The sequence below is a fragment of the Pseudorasbora parva genome, chromosome 10, assembly GCF_024679245.1.
Source record: "Pseudorasbora parva isolate DD20220531a chromosome 10, ASM2467924v1, whole genome shotgun sequence".
Lineage (NCBI taxonomy): Eukaryota > Metazoa > Chordata > Actinopteri > Cypriniformes > Gobionidae > Pseudorasbora > Pseudorasbora parva.
In genome coordinates, this window is record NC_090181.1 from 20,378,289 (window position 1) to 20,388,945 (window position 10,657).

The 10,657-nt window shown below is 37.8% G+C and overlaps 1 long non-coding RNA gene across 2 annotated transcripts; it reads right to left on the bottom strand.

The window, feature by feature from the left end:
* Positions 1-791: 791 nt before the first annotated feature.
* On the bottom strand, positions 792-9,702 carry LOC137091213 (uncharacterized). Of its 2 annotated transcripts, XR_010908049.1 has the most exons (5): positions 9,097-9,181; positions 8,740-8,773; positions 7,989-8,648; positions 7,506-7,587; positions 792-3,268 (listed from the first exon to the last, which is right to left on the bottom strand). It is a non-coding gene; the product is annotated as an uncharacterized lncRNA (long non-coding RNA). The 2 variants fall into 2 exon arrangements; XR_010908048.1 differs by lacking the exon at positions 8,740-8,773 and having other exon boundaries at positions 795-3,268; positions 9,097-9,702.
* Between the last annotated feature and the right edge of the window lie 955 nt (positions 9,703-10,657).

The following is a 10,657-nucleotide window of genomic DNA, read 5'->3' on the forward strand; positions in this document are numbered from 1 at the left end:
AGAAAAACTTTAAAGATTAAGGGGAATAAAATGGTTGCAACTTAGAAACACCCTTAATTTGCTAAAGACTTGCAACATGACCTGATGAAAGAAGGAAAGAACATTTCAAAGCAGAGTATAAGAAGAAGAAATACATGGCCTTCATGTTGGGACATCTTGCCGAATTTGACCGAAAATAACATAAAAAGCTGTTTTGAACGTGCTAAAATTCATTTAGATAGACCTTGGAGTTCTGTAAGAATGTTTAATGGAGTGATTTGACCAAACTGGAACCTTTTGATCAGCGGTATGTCTGCAAAAAAGTCACAGTTTATGAGCAGAAGAATACCATCTCATCCCAGATAGCACACATACGTCGGGCCGATGTCGGCGCGATGCACAAAGTTCCATCGGAAAGACATCGATCAGAGAGCGTTTGCTAATTGGGACAAAGTCGCCGAGACATCGGCATTTGATCGCGAATGCTGTCCGGCCGACGTGTGGACGATGCAAAACAGCAAATCCGGGCCACTATACATGGGCTTTCTAGGACCTTTATTTATTTAGGTCGAACCTTTCGGGTTACACCCAGATAGCACACTGGCATAGAATCAACGTTACACTCACGGCATTAAAGACCAACGTCACACACTCCATTCAAAACATCAATCTACGCAGATGATTTACTTACCCTATGCTGAATGACGTTGATGTCAGTTGAGTGAAACACGATGTTGATTTCAGTTTGGTACAGTTAACGTTAACACATTTTCTGTTTTAAAAATAGCAAATACTTAATACTAATAAGATACATTAGCCTGTTTATGTAATAATCACACATAACATTCAGTTAACATTGTTTTAATATTTACAGAGCAGTTACAGATAGCCTACATGTTTAGAGCAAACAATATATATAAATATTCAATATGACAATATAATAGAAAAGGCATTTAATAGAAAAATATATATAATAGAAAAGGCATTTACATTCAAATACACAAAGAGGTAGGCTATACAGGTACATAAATTAAAAGCAATATTTACTCAAGAACAACTGATCATGTACCAGACACATTATTTTTATTGGAGCACAAAAGGATATGTCAGTCAGAACATAATGAGACTCAAATCACAGGTTCTTTTCTAGTGGTGACTGAGACTATGTGACTCTTTTTGTGTTACACAAAATAAATGCATATGGGTGAGTAGATGGTTTATAAAGAAAGCTTACCCTTGAAAATGTAGGGCAGAAGAATATTGCAGATGAATTGGTTTTCTTTTGCAACTATTGCAGCCTACTATCAGCAAGTGTAAACTCCTTGGTGAAAAAGGTGACAAAGATGTAACCCACATTTTCAATAGCATAGAGAAAATATTTTTAATTACTTTAAAAAATAAAATGCATATTATGAGCCAAAAAAGAGGTTTAAACCACACTGAAAAGTCATTATTAAATACCGATGAGAATGATGCAATACTAGAGAAACTGGAAAATAAAAGTTTGACCATTGGACGAGAAATACTGATCGAGTCCGCAAAGTCCAGCCAATCTCTTGAATTAAATATCAATTGTTTATATATTGACTACAAACAGAATTAATAGTTGTTAATGAAATAGGTTTGGCATTGGTAAATTGAGACTGGAAAAAATATAACCAGAACATCGACTCAAACTATGCATGTGCTGTATAATATCGAGTATTATTTTAGCAAAACTAAGCACTGCTGACAGTGGAGAATTTCAGTTAAGTCACTAAGAAAATGTATTAGGATTTGTAAACTTGTAGTTTTCTTTTCTCTCACAAACACAACAGTTACATTTGTACTAATCCTATTCTACAAATCACAAATTAATAAAATCGTGGGCTCATTTTTTCCATCAAGGGGGAAAAAATCATACTCACGATCTCACATCATCTAACAAGTAAAATTTGTCCATGGCTTCACACTTTTGATACATGTGTGCACCAAACGCAGAATAAAGATACGGTCACACTACACTTTACATTACATTGACGAGAAACCTTTGTATTAAAGTCAAGTAGATATTTTTTTAATATTTTGAATATACTGTTTTTAAATGTTGAATTCATGTTTATATAAAGACTCTGCAGAGCATGAAGTCATATCATGTTTTGTCATGTTTTTATCATTTGTTAATTTGTAGAATAGGACTTGTGCACCACCAGAAAATATTTTGAAAAGGTTTAACTGTTGTGTTCTTTGTAAGAGAAAGAAAAGTTTGCAACTTCTAAAAAAAACATTTTCTCTGACTTTAAGGGTGCTTTCACACCTGCCTCATTTAGTTCAGTTGAATCGTACTAGAGTTCATTTCCCTCTTTGGTGCAGTTCGTTTGGTGAAAGCAGCAATCGCACTCGGGTGCGCACCAAAAGCGGACTAAACAAGCGTACCGAGACCTCCTTGAAGAGGTGGTTTCGGTGCGCTTTCAAACGAACTCTGGAGCGGTTAGCTGGTGGTGAGAACGTGATCCGGCCTCGAACAGAACCAACTGCAAAAGTACTGATAATATTTTGACTACACCAGCTGCCATAGTAAGCTGTGCTGACATTATGTGCATGACATTATTACCTGATAGATCGTTGGAAATATTTTCGGAATGAGCGTGTCAGAGTTAAGAATAATTAATGCACGCCTCTGATTGAAGTGACGAGTGATGTGCGCTCGCCGTCTGCAGTACGTTGTTTTCAAGTCGCATCCGCGCTTCATTATAGAAAGGTATTTTTTGCATACTGTGGTTAATACACAATATGTAGTAGATTATGGCCGGGGACAAAACCTGCCCGCAGTCGTCTTTCTATAGTGTTATAGTTTGCTGGCTTTTCCTCTTCTGTTGAAATTTTCCCACAAAGTAAATTCTGACCAATCGAAAAGCAGTTTAGTTAATACACCATGGCCAATGAGTGATGTGGATGTTGTCACGTGTTTCAACTGGTCCGGACCAAAGCAATCAGTGTGGTGTGAAAAGGAACCAAAAAAGCTGTAAAATGCAACAATGTATTATTTAATTGTTTGGCCTTGGTTCAGACCAAATTAACTGAACAAGAGATGTGAAAGCACCCTAAGTGCACTGATGTGTGACTATTCTTTACAACTACAAATCCCACTGTCACAGGTGTTCAGTTTTTCTATAATAATACCCTCACAGAACAGGGTATTGATCAGCCATCCATGCAAAAGCAGAGGTCAGTGTGGTGGACTGTTGGTACATCTGTCCAGGCCAACATTTGATGTCTTCATTCCTTCAACTGGGGATTCCCAGAGAACCTGTAACAAAAATAGTACAGTTCAAAATCCATTGTACATACTCATTACAAAGTATTGAATCTGGTTACACAAATTATCATACAAGGTTCAATTTAACTTTAGCTCAATATACAATATTTGCAGCATAATATTGCACAAAAGGCACGGTTTTGTCTTGCACTCTGAATATTCCATTAATTTGGCAATTTGTGACAAGCCCAGTGACATTGTCACATTTTCTTCTCTATTTAATTTTTATACAAAATGAATGATTAATGTAAAATATAAACAATTACATAACTAAACTGGAAAAATATTAGGGATGTCACAATTCCCAATATAATATTGACCCATTCGGTACGACACCCGTGGATCAGTAGGTGCTTGTGTATTGCATTAATTTCTGTGCATTTTATTTCTCTCTGAATTGGCTCTGTTTTGTGTGCCAATGAGTCTATGCTGAAATGAGCAAAATATCCAATCACGATGCACTAAAGTTAGGGGGTGTTTAGCCACGGATGCAATGCTGGTGTCTTACGCCGCATTCACACGGGGCGTAGGCGTTAACGCTTCCCATTTACTTTGAATGGGTGACATCATCCGTTGCCGAACTGAATTGTGGGTTCCGTCGCGTCGCTTCACTCGCGTTGCAAGCGGCAGAAGTTGAAGAATTCTCGACTTTTCAAGCGCCAGCGCAGGCGTCATCCAATCAGATCGCTGTATGCAAATATCCTACAGCAGACGCTAGCCAATTGCGTTCATTACAGCTCCGTGAACCATCCAGACCATAGACCGTTAAAAATCCATACGCAGCTCCTGGACCACTACGTGATATTCTTCCCGCTGTCGGCGCCTTTTCAGGATTGAATGTACTTAACAGCTTCGTGCACCTGTGCAGTGCGCTGACAACAACTACACGGGCAATCGCATTCGCACATACAATCAAATCGGCATCCATTTCGTCTCACAGACTAGCTGTAATAAAAAGGCGCTTTTTTGTGTTGTGTTTTGGTCCAAGCGGCAAGTTAATGTGATTGGCTGTTTGTCACTATGACGATCGCGTTAGTACCCAGCTTCAGCCACGCCCTCCGTCAAGCGTTAACGCCTACGCCCCGTGTGAATGCGGCGTTAGAGCGGTGAAGTGAGGCTGCAGTGCGCACCACCATCGTTTAAACCTGTGGTGTGGGTGGGGTGTGCGATATAAAGTTAAAGAGTTAGTTCACCCAAAATTAACCCAATAAATTCTGTCATAATTCCTCATGTGGTTGGACACCGGTCAGACCTCCGTTCATCTTCACACACAGATGAAGATATTAGTGTTGAAATCCGATGATTTGATTTAATGGTTTATTTGAAAGGGGACAGTGCAATTTCATAAAACACATGAACAAACATGGTTAAAAAAGCCAGAATTAGCTAAAAGGCTATTTTTCATTTACATTTACATTTAATCATTTAGCAGACGCTTTTATCCAAAGCGACTTACAAAAAAGGGTAGAGCAATAGAAGCAACGAAACAAACAAGGCCAACAACCTGTAAGAGCTGTAGTCCCCTGGCCAAGATGTAAAAAAAGCAATTAAATACATATAAAAATATGTATCAGATTGCTCAGAAAGGCCTTCACTGACACCAATGTCATTTCCTCTCTCAAGACCCATAAAGGCACTAAAGACGGCGTTACAAAGCCCATCTCACTACAGTGGCTCTATAATCATTTTATGATAGTAAAGTAGTAAGTAAGGTAGTACTTTTTCAAAGTTCAGGAACTTTCGAGGGCGGGACTTGGGCGCTGAACATGCTGATTGGTTGAGCTCACGCAGCATTTTAGTTCAACCGCGCGTTCGTCTCAGCCATCTTACGTGCAATGTCTGTAATAGCTAATAATAATATACATTGTCATTTTAAATCTAGCTTTACAAGCTTTCTGAATATGCTGCTGAATCTGCATATTAGTGCTCTTTTCTGTCATAACCAGCAAAAGCAGCACAGCTTGAATCTCTTCCATACTTGTTATTAATTTTTTTTCACCATGTAAACGACCTGACCGATTACTTTTAAGTGTGTGTCCTTACATGACGTGACGGCGCGCGCCGCGCTCATGTTGACAAGAGAGAATAGTTAATTTTTCTGAGGGGTAAACTTTTTATTTCGTAAGTTATGAAGATAATGTTGGAATAATGACAGTGTATATTGCCCCAGGCAGTTTTTACTTTAACTGCGCCTGACAGAAGTTTTTTTTTCTGAGATGATTATTACACTTTACAACAAATAAATAGCTATAAATAATACTGTATTAGTCCTGGTGGCCGTTAAGAGTTGCTATGGCTACAGTAAACACATTCCAGCTGCTGGAGAAAACAGCGGCGACATTTTTGATGCGGCAGACAAGCTGCATGTGACAAAATGATTGCGATTGAAAGTCATCACATGTAAACACCAGATCAGTTTAGATAACGTCTCATGTAGACAGTCCACTAAATCTTTCAATCGGTATACACAAAAATGATTACTGTCTGACATTGATGGAGGAGCAGTCGCGCAGTAGGTTACATCACCAGACTAATTTGCCTAATCTTCTCGGAACTTTAGATCGCGGTCGAAACGCAGACAGTTGCAGGTTTGGGGGGGGTCTTGATGAGTATCTGCTTGGATACTCATCAAGATGGACATGTTGACATACTTCTTGTGCGAGTTTGTCCGTTTAAGCGCAAGACTTGTAAGAGAACTCAATATTTGCGTGCTGTGAGACGTGCGCGCTCTCGGATGATGCACAGAGACAGATCTTCTCAAAGCGCGCTAGAGTTCTCATTCGTGTCTTCTGGCTCTACACGCGGGTGATGAAGGTGAAAATGACTGGTTTTTCTTTTATTATCACTGTTGTTGTAGTGTATAACTGAGGAGCCAGTACGTGTATCCATCGACAGGATAATTTAATAAACAAAGCATAATTTTCAAGTTATAACCCATATTATATAGTTCGGCCATATTGTTTTGGTGATGAAAGTCTTTTGGCAGAAAGCCGAAAATTTGGTGCATCCCTACTAAATAATGACTTCTATAGTGATGGGTGATTTTAAAACACTTCTTCCTGAAGCATCCGAGCATATCGATTCATGACCAAACTGCTGAAATCACGTGACTTTGACGATCCGAATCATGATTCGATACTGATTCATAACGGTTCGAAGCTTCAGGAAGCTGTGTTTTGAAAACAGCCATCACTATATAGGTCGTTATTTTGCTTTTTTTGGCGGACAAAAACTATTCTCATCGCTTCATAAAATTAGTGTAGAACCACTGTAGTGAGATTTTTCATTTTTGGGTGAACTAACCCATTAAATTCATATAACAAGATTATAACAGATAATTCCATTAGATTTTGAAAAATGTAATTCAATTTTGTGGAAAAGTTTTCCTTAATTTAAGTGCGTTCAATAGCTTTGTTTTTGAGTGTATTTTCCAGACTAACAATGTAACATTAAACCTATCAAAATAAATTAAAGGGATAGTTCACCCAAAAATGCAAATGTGATGTTTATCTGCTGACCCGCAGGGCATCTGAGATGTCGGTGTGTGTGTTTTTTCAGTAGAACTCAGATGAAGATTTTTAACTTTGACATGCATTATATGAGCGATATTAATCCATATTAAACCCTGTGGCTCGTAGCGACACATTGAAACGATCGGTTTCTGTGATAAACACAACTGTATTTGTTATTTTTTTACCTCATATAAGACGAATCTCATTTAGGATGAGTAGGTCAAAATCCCGGCGCGAACGTAGATGCCTCATTCGACCGATCCATCGAGGCACTAATAAGGCATATATCTATGATCGCACCGGGTTTTGACCTTCTTAGATGGAACTAATGGCGTTGGGAATACTAGATGAGATTCGTCTGATATGAGGTAAAAAATAACACAAATACTGGTGTGTTTCTCACAGAAAGTGATCGTTTTGTGTTTTAAGACATCAATGTGTCGCCACGTGCCGCTGTGTTTAATATGGATTCCTAAGTCTTTGTGTTTTTTACTCTCATAGAAATACACCCTATTGACATGCATTATATGAGCAACAGCTAAGTTAAAAATCTTCATTTGTGTTCTACTGAAGAAATAAACACACCTACATCTCGGAAGCCCAGCAGATAAACAGCACAGTCTAATTTTTTGAGCGAACTATACCTTTAATACAGATTGAAGCCTGTTGTTTTCAGTCTTTTGATCTGGGATAGTGGCAGCTATTGGGAAACTCACCATCTTCATGTACTAATTGTAGATGTCATCAAGGCCTTGTCCTGAAGAATCTCAGCACCAAACGCTGGGCTTTATATCTGATCTGGTAATAAGAGCACAGCAATAACTGTAAGAACTCTAATGATATCTTTACCCTCTGACACTGTATTGTGATATAATTCAAACATTTTAGAGGCTAATAGTATGAGCAGTGAGTACGCTGAAAAATAACTTAAATGCCTAAAGTTGTTGACCGCCTGAACCACAGTCAGCATTTAAAGTATTTAGTAAAAGTATTTAAGACCATAACATCCTGTTATCATAATAGTTAATCATAAATACAAACTATAACACATTACATTTGTCACCTTGTCTAATTTTGCTGATTATTTTACCCTAAAGGCTTTTCAGACGGTCTTACTGTAACAACATGGAGTTAATGTTTTTAAAATGTACAGACCCCCAACTTTTGAACAGTAGTATAATTTTTGAGGTTTTGCTTACCAGTCATCTAGTTTTTAGCCTGAGATTTTCTTCAACAGGAGTGCAGGCCATCAGCATGGAAGAATCTAGGAACATAAACAATTTATCACAGAGATATAATGTCAGGCTTATTAGAAGGAAACAAGCTAGAGCAGAGGTGAAACGCAGATAAGAGAAGTAGAATATACATAGTATACATACAATAATTTCTTAACATAATTTGTTTTAGGCTTACTTCATTTTACATTGCTCAGTGTTACTTACGTGTGGTTGTCAGAACCTTGCAAACTGTAATAAAAAATAATTTTGCAAAAGAAAATAACATGCATGGTGATGTAGGTAAAATATTTATTATGGTAACACTTTGGTATGGGAAACATTCACTTAACTTTTGCCTCAAATTCATAATTTACTGCTTAATAGATAGTAAGGTAGTTGTTGTAGCGTTTAAGTTTAGTTAGATACCAGGAAGAATTTAGGGATGTTGTAGTATAAGGTCATGCATTAATATGTGCTTAATAATACTAATAAACAGCAAATGTCCAAGCTAAGAATTGTTCACCTTACTAAAGTGTTACCTTTTGTAGAAAAAATACTAAAGATCTAATGAGAGTTTACCCTTCTGTCAGCAGCCCATGGGACCATCCTTTGCCTCCGTTGTTGTATTATTATTTTTTTTTACTGAAATCACAGGGGGGGAAAAAATGAACGTAATTGGTATTAAATAATTAAACATTAAATGTAATTTAGGTTGTTGTTGTTGTTGTTTTACCGTGAAAGATCATTTCATTTGATTTTGGCGTTTCCTGTAATAACATTAACTTATAGTGAAGTTAGGTTAAATAAATTAGCTCACTTCCGAATAACCCATTGACAGACTACCAGCAAACCTAAAAAAAAAAACTATCAAAGCCTCTCTTCTGCACATAAAGACGTGATTAAAAACTCACTTTCATTAGAGCTATTAGCAAACTGCTAATAAAAAACGGTTGAGATGCTAACGGACTTTTTCAAAGACACTGAACAATTTTAATAAAGTAAATATTCGACAGAAGCGTGTCAATTACAGTAAGAAACGTGTACGGAACAGTTTTATATTATTTGTGTAATGTTTATGGACTAAACTTACCTGAAAGCAGCGAAAATAACAGGAGCGTGTCCGTTACTGTGCTGTTGCTGGCTTGCTGCAAACTCCGGCCCGCTTCCATGGTAACTTCCAGTGTCTGACTGTTCAACGCACGCCCGTCAAAGTCACGCAGCAGCATTACGTAAATAAACACGTACATTACCAATTTAATGAACAGTCAGTTTATTTATCAGATGATGACAAATGTTCAGACAGTTTGGCAACTCAAAAAACTTTGGCACAAGAGTATGCACCATTTCTGACTAAAAACTGTGAGGAATTCTTGGAGTGAAAACTGCGATTACAAACTGCCTGTTTTTTTTCTGATTTCCTCAAGTGAAAATGTACCTAAAACCCACAGATGGCGTCGCGTCGCTTCGTCTTTCTCTCGGGTTGGTGGCAAAGAGATGAATGGGCATCATGAGCAAACAACAGATAAACACAGCATCGGCCTCCAGTATATTGGGCCGACCCAAAGCCGACGAGCTGGAAATAAAGCGATATTCGCGTATGCCTGGCCGATACTTATTCGATGTTATGATTTGGAGGCCGACGTCCGCTCTGGGGCCGACGTCGGCCAGACGTATGTGTGCTATCTGGGATATGGTCAAACAAAACATGAGCTCCAGTCTTGTTATGGGAGTACTTTGCTGTCGCAGGAAGTGGAAATCTTGACTTTATGAAGCACATCGTGAATTCTTTGAAGTATCGATTCATTTTGGCCAAGATGGTGATGCCTTCAGTGCAGAGACTGAAGCTTGAGGATCAACGGACTTTTCCTGCAGGACAGCCGTCCCAAAGTATACATCCAAATCTACTAAAGCTTGGTTCAGGGATCAGTTGTAGACCGTTCTTAAGTGGCCTGTACAGTCTCCAGATTTAAATCTCATTGAAAATATCCAAAAAAATTGGTAATGTGAAAACCAAAGATTATCAGTGATCTGGAAGCTTTTTCAAGCGAGGAATTGACCAATATTGCAGTAGAGAGTTGACAGAAGCAAGCACTTACAGGCAGTGTTTACTGGAGGTTATAAAGAATAAAAGATTCTGCACAAAATTTTACTTTTGGGGTCTAAATAATTTTGTAAATAAGTGTTTCAAAAGTTTATGTTCAATCACTCAAATGTGTATTATTATTTTCTATAATAGTTTACTGATGCCTTTGATGAATTGTTTTCATAAAATTTAGTTTTTGGCAGCAAAATGTCAATTTTTTTGTGTGAATAATTTTGACTTTCCACACAATCTATTATAAAAACTGTATACAAGCTTGGTCAATAAACATTCAAACCGGTCAAGAACGGTGGCTTCACAATAGCGCCATCTCCAGGTGAGATAGGGAATGTTGTACAGAGTGTCTCGTGGCAAATAAATGGGATTTCCTGTTCATACCGAAAAAGAAGATTGATAAGTGACACAATGCCATGGTTCTTGGTACGCAGGTGCCACAGGTAGTGCAGGTCTCAAGTTTGTTTGTTGTGCTACGTTCTGTAAAATATGAGTATAAATAATAAAATATACAAGTCACAAACATCAAGTGTCAAAACAGACAGTTTGTAAAAAA